At 36.8% G+C, this 17,362-nt stretch overlaps 1 protein-coding gene and 1 long non-coding RNA gene across 3 annotated transcripts in view; one reads left to right on the top strand and one right to left on the bottom strand.

Annotated features, from left to right (window-relative positions):
- The window catches only part of zfh2 (Zn finger homeodomain 2), a 617,436-nt gene that overhangs the window by 190,243 nt on the left and 409,831 nt on the right, over positions 1 to 17,362 (top strand). The window lies entirely within an intron of this gene.
- The window catches only part of LOC145674869 (uncharacterized), a 35,451-nt gene continuing 27,994 nt past the window's right edge, over positions 9,906 to 17,362 (bottom strand). Inside the window, exon 2 of the long non-coding RNA XR_014129047.1 lies at positions 9,906 to 10,384. This is a non-coding gene — a long non-coding RNA (uncharacterized LOC145674869). The remainder of the gene's footprint in view (positions 10,385 to 17,362) is intronic.

The following is a 17,362-nucleotide window of genomic DNA, read 5'->3' as shown; positions in this document are numbered from 1 at the left end:
TTTATCCGCCTGTAGCCGAATAGTAAGCACCCTCTAGTGGCTAGCACGCAATCTTTGATGTACGGGTTCTCAGGTTCAATTTCCGATAAGAAAGTTTTGAAATTTGCACGCATTCCACTTTAAACTCGAGGTCAGTCTCATATAGTCTCGGTGCTAGAGGGGACGCTAAAATTCAACCAAGTTGTAGACACATGTTGATACTGAGTTCGATTCCCCGAAGAGAACAGTTTTCTTTTTGGGTGATGGTTCATCACTGTTAAGCGATTGGTGAGGTATTTGCATTACGGAGTAGCTAACGTCAGTTAAAAGGCCAAAAATAAGGAGTTGATGCGCCAACCATGTATTACACACTGGTCGATCAATGCTCCTCTTGCGCTAAAACGCCTTGGAAGTTCAGTTTTTAACGTATGACGTATTAGGTCACTACAAGTGATCCCGTTATTATAATTTATTTATTGTTGTAAACTTTAGTCTAAATGAAATCCTATAAAGCATCTTTATGTAATGTGGCTGCTTTGAATTGCTGACCACTAAATCTCAAGTAGTTTAGGTGCTTAAGAGACCTAATCACTGCAAAACTAAAATATAGCTAATTTTACAGTAATTATATGATATCTTCAAATAGATAAAAGATAATCGAAGTGTGGAACAAGAGCGCCCTAGACAATACTATTTTGCATTAGGTACCGTTATCACGAGTCACCTAGCAGCTTTCCGTTTACAGTCATTTATAAACGCGAAAATAAATGTCGATTTTCTAAATGGCTGGAAATCAAAAGCAGATAAGTAAGTCGTGATAACGGTATCTCGTGCAAAATAATATTATCTAGCGAGCTCTTGTTCCACTTTTCGATTATATCTTTTATCTATTTGAAAATATCACATAATTACTGTAAAATTAGCGGTGTTTTAATTTCGCCGTGAAGGGGCCTCTTAAAAATAGTTATATAAATTGCTAAAATAAGCGCTCTCCAATCATAATAGATTTCAAAGCATGATCTATCTATTAGTTATAGAACAGTGTTTAAAAGAAGCAATTATAAACTAGATATCGGTCACATAGCATCTTTTTTGTATTATGCTTTTTCTTTGCGGTATTGGTGAATTTTAATTAGGTTGGTTCACCAGATGGTTGGAGGCTTGGCTCTAAATCGGGTGGAGTTATTCGATTAGAGTAAAACGATCAAAGATGATAGTTTGATGGTTTTTTTCTCAAATGGACATAGGTGAGTGTTAATTGTATTTATTTAGTAGATGGGTGTAACTTGAATATGAAATTGATCCAGTAAGTGAACATAGATTGCGTCAGTACTAATAAAATCGGCTAATTAAATTAACTTGCTTGGCTGTTAATTGAATTAGTTCATCAGATGGGCGTAACCTTATTGTGGATTGCCTTATTAAATAAATTTAATTTTCAGTGTTAATTGTATTAGCTCATCAGATGAACATAGTTTGAATATTAAGCAAAGTTGGTGTATTAAGTTAACATAGGTTAGATATTACATTAGTTGGTTTATCAATAGACACAGCTTGACGTAAATAGAATATGTTCATTAGCTAGGTATAACTTAGGAGATAATTGTATTAGTTCATATATAACTTTGGTAGTAGTTGGATTGGTTCATTAGATAATTTTAGCAAAAAGTGAAGTTAAAGAAATTCTCGATGCATTTAAACCACTTCCGAGTTACTAGCTGAAATACCCATTCTTCGCATGGGGATTGTATTGGGAAGTCAACGCCTGTAGGAGTATCACCATTCATCTCTGCGATCGCGAAAATTATGGATTTGACACTCATATCTGTCATTTTGGATTATTTTTACATGTCTCGGTATCCCCCTGTTACCGGTGACCCCCAGTCCGCAGTCGAATGGGGTGAATTTGGAAGTTAATGTAATCGGAGTTTCACCATTGATTTCAGCAACCGCGAAAAGTAGGAATTTGATATTAATATCGGTCATTTTCTACTACTTGTACATGTCCCGGTAAACGCCCTCTCCTGAGACCCCCTGATTCGAAATTTGGAAAAAGCCCTTATTCCTGGTCTGGGACGTGGACCAAGGTACCTGTGACTCAAATTTGGTAACTCTCGGCCCACTCATCTGATCCCCAGGCCGCACACAGACAGACAGGCAGACACACAGACAAACTCTTTATTTCATTTATATTAGATTATTACACAAAATAAAATTATTATGTAAAGCAGTGATGCCCATTTAATTATGTACTGCGGCACAGGATTCAATAAGAATCATATTTGGGGAAGGTGGCATTTTCAATTTTCCTTGCCCCTCCTGGGGCAACGAATCGCTAAATGTAAATTATACATTTTTTAAATCTGTATTCCAATCTGTGTATATTACTTCATGTATTTAGGCCTCGACTAAGAACATTTGAGAGTAGTAACTCTATGAAAGCGCATTTTTCTTTATATATATATATAAAAAAACGCCCTGGAATTAATAGCTTCACCTTGTAAAATGGGCTAGGTAATTACAAAGTTAAAGAAAATATGTATATTCATAGTTAAGTCAAGTTTTGATTCAGGTACATTATGATGGCCAGGAGTGGTATATGCATGCAGTTAGAATAAATCATACATTTCTTAGTTTGTATTCTAGGGTTGGATGAAGCATACTCGTGGGCCGCTATTTAGCCACCACTGATACAAAGTATTTGTCCCATTATACATATCCGAGAATAAAATATCATAGACTTAACAATTATACTTTGGTAGAAATGAATTACATTATTTACTTACAATATTTTACTACAATGATGCTGAGAATATAAATATGCGACCATTCTCACAATAGCGTATATGAGATAATTGCGTATGTGACCTAGATTGAATTCGTGATTAATATTCAAAATCGATTCATGTCTTCCTTTTGAATATGTTCGGATATTAGTCGTTGAAGGTCAGTTAATTGTTAGTTAGATGGACGTAGATTAGATACAGTATTAACCAATTTAAGAACAGATCGGAAAGGATAGAAGTCGGGAATAAACTCGAATTTAGTTAGTTGTTAGACTACTATTAGATATACATTTTGCCATAAGTCTCTGCTCCTCCTTCCAGTGCCCCACCCACCTCCTAGTGTATGTGGTAGAATCTGTTAGGTACTCTATACGGAGAGATTAAAGTATTTTAGTTTGAGAAAAGCTGTGCTACTTTTGCGTCTAACACACGAGTTTACTGGTTTATTCCTGGAGAAATTGGTGTTCCAATATCTCCTATCGCTGCCCCCAATGTTATATTTCAAAATGTGGACATGACATTGGTATTGTATCAACTAATTAAGTTCCGAGTTTTTTTTTTTTTTTCAATTTGGATAATGAAGAACAACAAAAAAAGAAAAAGGACCAATATACATACAATAAGACGCGCGCATTTGATGCATAACATAGTTTTCTACTCTTACAGTCTTCGGCTCGATAGTAAGTCATCAATCCATTTGATTGTTCATTTTTCGCGTAAAACAAAATTCAGGCTTTCTATAGCTCACAATCAATTCAAAAGTAAGTCCTCAGTTAATTATATTGTCCATTTGCCACGTGAAACGAACTTCAGGCATGTTAGGGCATCATAGAACTCATAGTCAGTATGCTAGTACGTCATCAATTGTTGTTTATTTTCCAGATGAAACGAGCTCCAGGCATCGTATAGTTCACAATCAGTTCCGCAGGAAGCCAGTTTTAAATATCCCACAATTCATAATCAGTTTCGATAGTAAGTCATTTATGCATTAGACTGTCCATTTGCCGCACGAAGCGAGCTTCAGACATCCTGCAGCTCACAGTCAGTTCGATAGTAAGTCACCAAGTCATTACTCTCTCCATTTGTCATTTAAAACGAACTTGAGACATCCCACAGCTCACTATCAGTTCTATATTAAGTCATCAATCCTATAATCATGTCCGTTTGCCACGCGAAGCAAGCTTCAGGCAACCTACTACAGCTCACAATCAGTTCGATAGTAAGTCGTAAATCCATTAAGCTGTCCTTATGCCATGTTAACGAGTTCAGACATCTTACAGGTTACAATCTGTTGGATAGTAAGTAATCAATCCATTAGACTATCCGTTTGTCGTATGAAGCGAGCTTCAGGCATCCTCCAGCTTGTCAGTTTTATAGTAAGTCAGGAATGCATTAGTCTGTCCGTTTGCTGCATGAAGCGAGCTTCAAGCAACCTACAGCTCACAATCAGTTTGATAGTAAGTCATGAATCCATTACGCTGGCCTCGTTCTATGGTAACGAGCTTCAGACATTTTACGGGTTACAATCGTGTGAAGCGAGCTTGAGGCAATTTAACAGTAATCCCGAACAAATAATATTTCGAAAGACTTCTTTGAATAAGAAAAATAAGAAACCCTTCTCAAATGGTTTGTCAGTCAATTGTTTTCGTGAGTCTGGGCGCTCATGCTCTCCTTGTCTATCTAGAAAGAGGATTAGGAACAATAGTCCGAATATAGCTTTGTTCTGAAGAGTTTTGAAGAAGAAGAGAACGGTTCTTATTAAAAGGTGTAGATAGTTTAAAAGAAAGGAAGAAAAAAAGAAATATGTAGAACAACTTCCAAATAGAAATCTCGGCACTAAAAGCAGAGAACCAGAAAAAAAATCTAGTGAATCAAGTTCGTCTAGAAATAATAGTAATATGAGTGAGGGAAAACTTCGAAGAATAATAATACACGATAAGTAAGACAGTAAAAAAGTGAGCTTCAAGCTATTTTAAGATCTTAATACAACAGACATATATATATGTATACATATGCTGACTATATATAAGTCCCTACACTACCCTTACCTTACACCCACACCCTTAACCAATCTAGTTTGAAGATTGTGTTTTAAATCTGGCTCTCAATGTTTTGTATGTGTGTCCCTGTTCGTTTTTATATCTTTCTTCTTGTAAAAGAAAAAGAGGGAAAGAGCGTCAATATATATATATATTCTAGGATAGGGAGTGAGGGAGTGTAGTTATTATGTAGAGAAAAGCAGGTGTGCCTTACGGACGAGCGAGGTAGTAGTAGGGAGTAGCTGTAGAAGATCTGATGGACGAATGTTTTAAGATGAAAGGAAACGGGGAAAAATTGCATAGTGATGGGTTTTCTTTTACTCGAAAAGTTTTTCAGGGTTTTTGTTGGTTACAAGAATAAGAACCAGCCGGAAAGAAAGTCTAGTCAAGGTTGGAAGCTGTATAGTAATTTCTTTGAATGTACGGTATATATATAATTCACGTTCGTTACCATATGAAAAGAGTATGGTAATTTTAAAATTAAGAAATTTAATGCAAAAAATCTAATTTACAAAGTGAAATTTGGTGATAATTAGCTTCAGTTTAAAATAATAATAATGATAATAACGACATGCTATAGAACACTTCTTTTAGTCATTGTGCGTGGGCGTCAATCAAGGAGGTCGTTGTCCATGGTCCTTTTGAGAACGCTGTTCAACTTTGTCATTACTCATTGCATTCAACTCTTGTCTCCTTTCACGTACAGGGTGGTCCAAATGTCTAAATCGTAGAAAATTTTGTAGAACATATCATAATGATCTTCATTATTAGTATTGGGGCCGAGGTGGCTCAATGGTAGAGCATTCACCTCTGGTGCATGGGGTCCCTGGTTCGATTCCAGCTCGCGCCAAGCGTGCTTTGTGGTGGACAAACACCGTATGCGTGGGTTTTCTTGGCGTTCTCCCGTTTCTCCCACTTCCTCAATTCCACCATTTTATTAATTTCTCATTATCACCGTCTCTTAGCCCACATGACATAACGCGGTACGCAAAACTCAAAGATTTCTTCATTATTAGGAAGTAAATATTGAGTGAAGAACATGATGTGTTGACTTTTTCTGTTCAACATTACTTTTAAACTTCCTGTCATCCTGGTTTGAGATGCCAGGTGGTGAATATTATCGAATGTTTAGTGGTTTCTCTTAATGAGTACATTATTCAGAATGTTATGACCTTTACTTTGTTTTGATTGAATTGCATGGACTTATGCTAGAAATCCAGTGGAGCAGAATGTCGATATTGACCCAGCATCATGTGGCACTTAGAACTGGTAAGAGCAGCAAAAGATTTTCCAGAAATAACATGAGAGAACTATAGTAAGATTAGAAGTTATGGTATTGCTTGTTCATTGAAATTTAGCGTCCCTTTTTAGTATCGAGACTATATGAGACATGGTTCTACGTTTAAGGTGAAACCACCGTAATTGCATTCAGGTTTCGTTGCTCCCCGTCGGGAATTGAACCCGTGACCCCGTACACTGTACTTTAACCATTGGACCAGTGGGACGGCTTAGGAACCACTCTTAGGTTGTTGGTTGAAAAGCGTTTATATGTATTGCTATTACATGCCGTTATTAGAAGAAAGTTGGACGTTGAAAGATATGGAGATTAGTTATTAGAAGTCGGTGTACTTGGATAATGCCGTGGCTTGTAGCAATGGTAAATACAATAAAAAGATAAAGTTCTCTGTGGGAGTTTAATACTTTGTTGTTGGCACTGTTGCCTAATATAAGTGAAGCTAGTAGTCTTGAAATTGAAGGAATAAGTAAATCATTTCTTGAAGAATATAGTAAATGTCCTTGGCATAATAAATAATGAACCAGCAACTGTGCGTGAAAGTAATGCATAGTAGATCAGTAAATATAACAGAATTTAAGTTTAGGGTAGGGGTTCTCAAACTTCTACATTGGCGTACCACCAACAGCGGCTCGCATACCTCTGATTAAGACACCCTAATAGGGCATTGCAACTTACATTTGGTTTCTATTAAACTTTCATAGCCCTGACTAGAAATTCTGTTTGGAATGTTCGGAGTTGATTTAACATCGTGAGGCAATTTAGGAGCTCCATGAATGTTAAGAAGAAACAAACCTTGGTAGAAAGTCAGAAACAGCACTTATGGAATTTAGTGTGCGTTGGCTACACACACATCACCCAACTAAAACTCATGCGGCCGGCAATACGACACAGGGGTGACCATTTTGTAACCGGGGCCCACCCGAACTCATTTGGGCTTAGGTTCACTGTCTTCAATGCAACTCTTGCTCACTTATCTCTGTAAGTTTCCTTGTCCCTAGTGGAGCTCTTCCTTACTAATGTCAATGAGGCTTAGTGTCCCCAATGGGCACTTCCTTATTATTCTCAATAACGCTCAGTCTCCTAAAGTGAGCTCTTGCCCACTAATCTCAATAAGGCTCAGTATACTCAATGTTACCCTTACTCACTGTTCTCAAAAAAGGTTCCCTGTCCCCAGTGGGGCTCTTCCTCGCTTGTCTCACTTAGGCTCATTATCCTTAATGGAGCTCGTTCTCACTAATGTCAATGAAACTCAGTATCCTCAATGATGTTCTTGCTCAATAATCTTAATAAGGTTTCCTGTCCTCAATGGGCTCTTGTTCACTAATCTCAGTTAGATTCACTGTCTTCAATGGGGTCTTGCTCACTAATCTCAGTTAGATTCACTGTCCTCAATGGGCTCTTGTTCACTAATCTCAGTTAAATTCACTGTCTTCAATGGGGTCTTGCTCACTAATCTCAGTTAGATTCACTGTCTTCAATGGGGTCTTGCTCACTAATCTCAGTTAGATTCACTGTCCTCAATGGGCTCTTGTTCACTAATCTCAGTTAGATTCACTGTCTTCAATGGGGTCTTGCTCACTAATCTCAGTTAGATTCACTGTCTTCAATGGGGTCTTGCTCACTAATCTCAGTTAGATTCACTGTCCTCAATGGGCTCTTGTTCACTAATCTCAGTTAGATTCACTGTCTTCAATGGGGTCTTGCTCACTAATCTCAGTTAGATTCACTGTCTTCAATGGGGTCTTGCTCACTAATCTCAGTTAGATTCACTGTCCTCAATGGGCTCTTGTTCACTAATCTCAGTTAGATTCACTGTCTTCAATGGGGTCTTGCTCACTAATCTCAGTTAGATTCACTGTCTTCAATGGGGTCTTGCTCACTAATCTCAGATAGATTCACTGTCCTCAATGGGCTCTTGTTCACTAATCTCAGTTAGATTCACTGTCTTCAATGGGGTCTTGCTCACTAATCTCAGTTAGATTCACTGTCTTCAATGGGGTCTTGCTCACTAATGTCATTGAGGCTCGGTATCCTCAATGGAGCTCTTCCTTAGTAATCCCAATGAGGCTCAAGCTAGGTTAAACTCGCACTCGTTCTAGCTCAGGCTCACACTCACAAACGGCTCAAGCTCGCTATCCTCAGTAGGACTCGTACTCGCTTTTGCTTACATTCACTAGCCAGCCTGATCGGGTCCCACCAAGTGAACTTTGTGGTGGACAAACACCGTGTGCGTGGGTTTTCTCGCGGTTCTCCCGTTTTCTCCCACTTTCTTCATTACACCATTTTATTCATCTCTCATCATCACCGTCTCCTTTCGTATAACCATGGGACGTAAAACGCAAAAAATTCATTTCATTTCATTTTCAGCCTGATCGGGGCTTGCACTCGCTCAGGCTCTGGCTTGCTGTTCACTTTTAGAAGTCGTGCTTACAAGGCTCGCGCACATTTATTGATCTCGCGGTCAATTGAGCTCGAGATCAAGGCTCACGATTTTGGACCAGAAATGTATATTTTGCAGTTGGAACTTATTCGGGCTAAGGTTTGCTATCCCCTATTTGACTCACTCTCACTAACCTTAATGAAGAAACCTTTCAGTATAAGATCCCACAATAATGCCCTTTAGGGTAAGGTAGACGGATGAGCAAGGCAAGTGAATAATGACGAAAGAATTGATGGAATTAGAATGTGGGAGAAAACGGGAGTATCTTGAGAAAACCCACGGACACGATATTGTCCACCACAAACTTATTTGTCCGGGAATCGAACCAAGAACCGCATGCACCAGAGGTAAGCGCTGTACCACTGAGCCACCGTGCCTAACCTCAATGAAGCTGACGGTGTCTCGTCTCTATTCTTGTGACGCATTCTTGTTAGTGAGACTAACGCTAGCTCAAGCTAGCGCAAATTTACCTCTGAGTTCGCGCTGGCGTAGACTCAAAACTATTGATCCCTGTTGACTCAGTGTTTTGCGCTCTACTGTTGAGCTCAGAATGCCAATTGAGGCCAAGAACCGAGCTCGCGAATTTGGACATTTCTGCTCTGAATATCTCTGATACAGTAAGCCCGCTTGTGTATAATTTTCAGTCTTCTGTACGACTTTTACTATTTCAAAAATACCCAACCCTGAGTCTAGTTAACCAAGAAGACTGGCTTGCTCTAGCTATCTTGGGAAGAAATCTTGCTCGGAGAGTAGGAGGTGGTGGTGAGTACAAAACACACACATATACACACGACGACGCAATCTCCTTGTTCGCAAACAGAATAAGGGGAAGACGCATTCAGAGATAGCCAAAAGAAGAAAGAGAAAAGGAAATCTTTTGCCTTTTCAAACAGTCCATCTCGCTTCTTTCTCTTTAAGTCTGTTGTCCGTTAAGGAACATTTTTTTTTCTTTCTTTCTTTCCCTTTTGCATTTTATTAATTTGCATTACAAAGACTGTCCGGCAATTCAAGCTTACATACATATAATGAAAAAAAGGCGACAGAATTGTTCAGTATGGGGTGGAAAAACTCCCTCCCCCAAATCTTATTTCTATAAGTGGACACGTGGGGAGTGAGATCTAGTTTTACGACGTAAAAGCATCCTGGAATATGAGAGATCCCTTCTTCCCGATTCTCGGTGGTGCTTATTAGCGGGCAGGATAGAGAGAAAGAAGAAAAAAGCTGTATAATTAAAGGGTACCCAAGAAATTATTATGCATAAGAGCGAAAACTACGTGGCTACTCTTTTTTCTCTCTGTCTCTCTCTTACAAGTCGTCGTAGTAAACTGGCTACCGTGGGACTCTCTTTTACTTTGAAGAAATAATAAGGATAAAAAAAATAACTTTTATTGTAATGGACATTTCATTCAAATGTATCATCTGCCCAGTTTTTAAATCAGCTCACACTGTCCGTTGGAACTCTCAAGGCTTTTAGGAAGGAAGTAGCCCTCACTGCCCTTTTAGGACACAGGTCAAAACCAGGAAGAAACACCGGATATAAAGAAGGGTTCTTGGTACAGTACTTTGTAAAAGAAAGTAATAATAATATACACGGTAAACATTTTATATAAATATTAATAAAAAAGTTTGGTCAACAGTAACGACCTTCTTTATCATTATACTATTTCTAGCAGCCATAAAAAAAAGGACATTTGTCTTCCTAGTTTGACAGGGGTACCAGATTCCTGTTTTTATTGTTCATTTCATCTTCAGTTTGCTTCCTGGTGGGAACTGCTTAAGTTTGATGTCCAATATTGTACTTGGAACAGTCGGGCACTTGGATGAATCATGAAGTTTGAGGGATCTGCGAAATAGAAAGCAAGTGTACATGGTTAAATTAATCTTAAACAATAATGTATATCATATATATATATATATATATATATATATATATATATATATATATATATATATATATATAAAATATAAAATTTAAGAAAATAATAATCTCTTTCCTTGTGGTATTATTGTATTGGTGAAATATACAAATATTTATTTAGCTAAGATGTGATATTTTTTCTTTTAAAATTAAAATGTGCTTTCCCGTCGTTTAAATATCTTATGCACTGCATTTGCGTAGGTTAGGTTAGCACACAGCAGACCTGGATTACTGTACTGCAATTATATTCCCTGTTAAGAAATTATTGCTAACTATAATTATTTATTGAAAAGATTTACAACCATAGAAGGTATTGACGTCCACAGTACCTGTAATTAAGTGATCATATTTATGCAGATTTAGAATTTAACAAAGAGCCGAATTAGTTGGCTACTCAAAATTCTTGAGTTTACTTTCCGTACTCCTACGAGATTTGCGCATTTATTTTCAACTCTTTCTTTTTTTGGATCAGATAGTTGTGGATTATTCAATGGAGTCTGGCTTAACCATGTCCTGTTTAATTTCACGGAACTTTGTGGTGATGGAAATGTTGTTTATATTAGAGATACTGCATAAATAAATAAATAAACATCATTCGCTTTCACCTTAATATGGCTTTTTTCCACATGAATCCGCCGGAGTGTTTCATAGTGCTTCCTATGTTGTAAGGCGTTGTTTTCCAAATTTTAATATTGCATTTTCATTTTCTTTTTTTAAAAAAGGGAAATAACATGAATGGGTGTTTTCACGAAAATGAAATTCCATCTTTTGACGTTCCTCGATTATGTCCATTAAGCTAAAGGAGATAGGAAATTCATGAAAGTGAATTGTTATGAAATAGCTGATGTGATAAAAAAAAATGGCGAAGAAACTGGAAAATCCCGAGAAAACCCACGGACATGGTGCTGTCCGTCACTAATTCGCATGGCTTGAAATCGAACCCTTTGCAACATTCTTTCGATTTCCGGCGGCAGCTCATGTGGATCGGATTCCACGTTAATCAGTAGGTCTACGTCTCATATAGCCTCGCTGCTGAACGGGACGTTAAACTCAAAATCAACTCAATTCAACCTTTGCACCTTTCTACTGCTTAGCTTTCGTGCCCCCATTTTTTCTTTTGGATATCTCTTAATTGGGGCTAATGATACTACTGCTGAAAAGTATCTTTTGACTAACTAAATCAAAATTTATGTTTTCCAAATTTCAGAGTGTTCAGTTCTTCTTAATTTTTGTAGTGAAGTAAAACGAAAAGTGTGAAGTAATATGCCTAAAATATTTGATAAGTAAAAGCAAGTAAGGAGCCACGTGCTTATGTTGAGAAAGACAAGCCAGCATAGACTAGTGCGTTGCGTGGCTTTTGCCCATCGTGCTTTTTGCCCTTAATGTTTTCTGCTGGTAGCTATTGCTCTACAGTCATGAGTTAGTGTCCTAAAAATGAAGAAATCCTTAACTGCCTGAATTGGAAACAAAACCAATAAAATCAAACAAGTTATTTGAATTTACCTTTTCGTAATCTTGCATTGGAGCAAAGCGATACTCCATAGTCAAGAAAATAGTGTATAATATTATGTTTTAGATAATATTTGAAATATCTAATTTCTCTGATAACTGAATGAATATTGTCAAACAATGCTGCTGGTCAGTATAGTATGATTCGTTGACATTTTCCAGTTTTGGCCAATCGAAAACAAACATTTATTGACATTTTCCAATCATGTCCTTACTAAAAGAGGAAACTATCCCTAATTGTACGGACCACAAGAAGGCTATAACTATTTTCTTCAGCGGGTAAATGTAATGCTACATACTCACAATTTACTTATTTATATGTTACCAATGTAACTTAACTCTACTGCATTTAAATCTTTTACTGGGTTCCTATTAATAGTAAAAGATTTGAATGCAGTAATGATTAATATTTTGTATTAAAAAGACCGTATGTTTTATTCACCTATGATTGTTTTTGTGCCCTTAAGAGTCTTCATCCCGGCGAAATTAAAATACCGCTAATTTTACAGTAATTATGTGATAACTTCAAATAGATAAAAGATAATTGAAATATGGAACAAGAGCGCCCTAGACAATATTATTTTGCGTGAGGTACCGTTATCACAAGTCACCTAGCGGCTTTCCGTTTTCAGCTGTTTAGAAACGCGAAAATAAATGCCGATTTTCAAAATGGCTCGAAATCGAAAGCAGATAAGTTAGTTGTGATAACGGTTTCTCATGTAAAATAATATTGTCTAGGGCGCTCTTGTTCCACATTTCGATTATCTTTTATCTATTTGAAGATATCACATAATTACTGTAAAATTAGCGGTATTTTAATTTCGCCGGAATGAAGACTCTTAAGCAAAACTAGTTTTTAGGAGGAATAGCAACATTCTCTTTCTATGGGGCAAATCCACGAAATTCACCAACAAGGAATCCCCATGTCGGGAGAGCAGCCACAGAGCCGGCTAGGGATCAGGTTTTTACTTCCTAACCGAAAGGTTCCAGGTTTGAATCCGAAGGCTGGCCATCCACACTGTTTTTTCATGATTTTGCGTCAGTTCCATCAGGCGAGTACCGTAATACATCTCTAAATATAGGCTCTAGTTGATTTTTTACGTTATTGTCATTACTGATACTGACTGTTAATTTTTTCATTATAAATTGGAATCCCAAACTGTATCTGGAAACTCGTTAACTAAATGAAAATGCCAGCTGAATCTGATCTGAATGAACTAAGCAATTAATCTGACCTGAAATTAGGCCTGACCCTCTTTAACTGACTTCACCAAGTAAAATAATCCAGATTATTACGTTTTCCTTGTCAGAATGAAAATAATAATAATAATAATAATAATATTATAATAATAGAGATGGGAAGAGACTTTCAGAAATACAATTTATTGCTAATAAAAACACAATGGAAAGTATACATCTTTGACGCAAAAATTATATGTGACTTCCTCGATTCAGTTTGATCTGAATCACTTGAGAACAAGTGGATAGTGTCTAAAGAAGTTAAAAGCACGTCAATGCGATTTAGTCACGTCAGCGTATATGTTTATACAGAAACATTGTGTGAAATATAGTACGTATTGCCGCGTATGGTAGAAGATAATGTTTACACGAAATTCACGAAACATGTGAAAATACCTTTTTGTTTCCAATAACATTGTCGCTTAATTTTTATGGACCTGTTTTTATGAGCTTCTTGTCCACTTCTTGTAGATCTATTGAGGCAAATGTTTTCTTTGTGCGGCTAATATTCTCAATATCTTTGCCCTTTCTGGACACCTAAATGTCTAAAGCACAATTGTGCACGTGTCAATACTAGATCTTTCAGAGTTTCAGGTGGACATAAGTATAATCATATGAATAAAATTTAAATGTTTCATAAATTAGTTCACGTAACTAAATATTGTTTATATGAAAATTTTTGGTTAGTTCTCAACCTAAGTATGAAAATAGTTTATTAGCTGAATAGTCGTTCTTAGCATCGGAAGAAATAAGATTTTGCGGAAAATATTTGAAAGGCATACTATACTCAGTGATGCTACGTCGTCAAGTTAAAATTTCCCTCAGGAATGCTGGAAAATTCCCTTTTTAAGATAAAATTTCCCTAATTTTAGTTCACTATATCAATATCATTGTTTAAAGAGAGGATTCTTGCGTATCTATGGATTATTATATGTGCTCATATCTCCGCAGCATACAATTGTGCTTTTGATCTTTTGTTATTACTTCAATGTTATCTTGTAAACTACAATGACATCTTCAAACCAGGCCGTGAAAGGCTTGTGAAAAAAACAAAAGTTTGCCACTTCGTGTGTGGGATTCTGGAATGCCACCGTATTTCGTCATACTGCCACAGTGCTTAGTAACATGACATTTGTTGAAAAGCTTAATTTCCCTACATTTTATCTTAAATTCTTAAAATCTCCCCTTTTCCCTCCTTACAAAGTTCTTTGCTAAATCTCCCTACGCCGCGGGAAATTTCCCTCAAACTAGCATCAATGACTATACTTGAACCCTCTTTTCCCCCCTTAACATACTAATAGCCCCATCACCCCTTTAGAAGCACAATTTTCGAAAACACCTGGACACGTGTTCACGTATTTTTAATGAGGAGGTTATATTTCGAGTTCTGTCTCTTGAGCGACTCATGGGAGGCATGGAAGCTCAGTGGTAGAGAGTTTATCTCTGGTGTGTGGTGTCCCTGGTTCGATCCCCGGCCAATTAAGTTTGTGATGGACAACATCGTGCCCGTGGGTTTTCTTGGGGTAGGCTACCGTTTCCTCTCACATTCACATTCCAGTAATTTTTCCATCATTCATTTGCCTTAATCGCCCGTCTCCCTTGGCCTAAATGGCATAATCATGGGGCGTTAAACTGAAAGTTTTATTTGAGTGACTCTGCGATATTCTTTTCTTTTTTTTTCATACAATTTGAAACCCCTTTGAAACCTCATATTTTAACCAAAGTGATGTGATAAAAGTGCTAAGTGTGTCCATATGAAAGATGCAGAAGAACTAAAAACTAAATAACTCTGTGGGCTATGGAACCTGGAGCTTCAATGCCGCGTTCACAAAAGCTCTCCACTGACTTCTATCCTTAACCAACTGGATCTAGTTTCTACTTTGTATTCCCCTCTCTGCGGGATCCATCTTAATATTGTCCTCCCATCTGCGTCTAGGTCTTCCTAATAGTCGTTTTCCAATTGGTCTTCCATTAAAAACTTTGAAAGCGCTCCTACTTTCTTCCATTCTGGCTACATGACCTGCCCATCTGAGGCTTCTAGATTTGATAACGCTAACAATGTTTTGGTAAATCGTATAAATCACGTAGTTCCTCGTTATAATGATTCTGCCATTCCCCATTCCCGTCCCTCTTGGGTCCGAATATTCGTCTCAGGAATTGTTCTCAAACACTTTCAGTCTCCATTGTTCCTATAATTTAAAAGCGACCATGTTTCGTAACCATATAGAACTACAGGCATGATTATCGTTTTATATATTTTAAGCTTGAAGTTCCTCTTCAGAATTCGCGACGACAAGATATTTTGAAATAAATAACAACACGAATTCCCTGCGTTTAGTAGACATTTAATTTCTTCGTGAATATGGCTTTCGTCTGTTAATATTGATCTTACATGTCTGAAAGTATCCACTTTATCAAAAGTATTGTTTGATATTTTAACGCATCCATAATTTGGCGTATTACGACCCCGACGAACTTCCATGTATTTAGTTTTCTCGAAAGATTCAGAAGAAGGAATGGAAAATAGTGCGCGCAGTAACACGTGTATAAGTATTTGCTAGTTATTAATATAATTCAACTTCAGTGTTTGGTAGAATATTAATTTCTCATATTTTCTTCGTCTATATCTCGAATTGTAGATGTAAGACACTATGTTCAAAAGGCAAGCAAATATTTTCATTATCTTTCTCTCTTGTCACAGGAAAAGAAAAGAAAAAAATAAAATAAACAGACGGAATGAAATAATACATGGAAATTGTATTTAGAAATTAACAAATAAACTGTAAGAAGACGAAGGGAGTAAAGTTCACTCGGTCGACAGATAAGTGTTGTAAGAACATGAATTGTACTTAGAGATAAAAATACGCTACAGGCTGGCGACATGTTAGGTAAATATCTAACAAGTTAGTTTATTTTAAAGAAAAGGATAGTAATAGTTAACTGTTTGTATGTACTTGTGAGAACAATAAAATCAATTTAAGAAGGTTGTAGCTATCGAGATACTACAAATTAAGAGAGTTAAGTATTACTGTAGCTCCCTGTGGAACCAGTGACGGATTCGAAAATATAATTTTAAAGTTTTGATAAGAGTTTATATAGTTAATAATTTTTTTTTTAAAAGATAAATGAAATTTTAATAAAATGAAATCTTTCAGTTTAACGTCCCATCTTTAGAACCCCCGCTTCTTAGCCTAGTGGCTAGCATGCTTGGCTTTGGTGTGCGTGGTCCCGGGTTTCATTCCTAGTGGGAGTACAGTTGAACGAAAAAAGTTGTTCGGATTCCACTATGATCAGTAGGTCCATGTCTCCCTTAGTCTCCCGGGCATAATCATGGGACGTTAAACTCGAACAAACCAATTATGACCTTTAGGCTAAGGGAGACAGATGATTAAGTCAGGTGAATAATGATGGAATAATTGATGAAATAGAAATCTGGGAGGAAAGGAGAGTACCCCGAGAAAATCCATGGACACGACATTCGCCTCACTACAAACTTACTTGGTAAGGTATCTACAACTGAGTTACCGTGCCTCCTTGTTATTTAATAAATATGCTGATGAAACTGTTTGATAATGTATGGTAATGTCTGAACTCCTAGCTACTTGTGTTCGTAGATTTTCTGATAGATTTCTCACCAAGGGCGCAAAAAAATATCTTTTTAAAAACTGAATTTCTCTTCTTTCGTCAATACTGGTCTGTCTTCATCATATTTTACCTATCACGAAAATATACAATTTCTCTTAAAAATTTCAAACTTCAGACTTCAAATTTTAAGAGAAGGGACTTCATAACATATCGAAGGCAACAATCCGTACCGAATTTTTATTTAGAATTTCCTTTATTGTTGAAACAATATATTGTTAGAGATTTGGATATTCAATTTCAACAATTTAGGCATTTCAACAATGAAGAAAATTCTAAATAAAAAATCGGTACGGATTGTTGCCTTCGATATGTTATAAAGTTCCTTCTCTAAAATTTTGAAGTCTATAGTGTGAAGTTTGTAAGAGAAATCGTGAATTTTCGTGAAAGATAAAAAAATACATGAAAGAGATACGAGGAACGTAGTGACATCTATCGGCTAAACTTGTCCCTTTAAACTAACCTTAATTCAAATGTAGCCCTCCTATTATCTGACGATAGTGGTTCATCGAA

This window comes from Thermobia domestica, chromosome 18, assembly GCF_964235325.1.
Source record: "Thermobia domestica chromosome 18, izTheDome1.hap1.1, whole genome shotgun sequence".
Lineage (NCBI taxonomy): Eukaryota > Metazoa > Arthropoda > Insecta > Zygentoma > Lepismatidae > Thermobia > Thermobia domestica.
The sequence above is the reverse complement of the archived record's forward strand: the minus strand, read 5'-3'. Positions and strand labels throughout refer to the sequence as shown.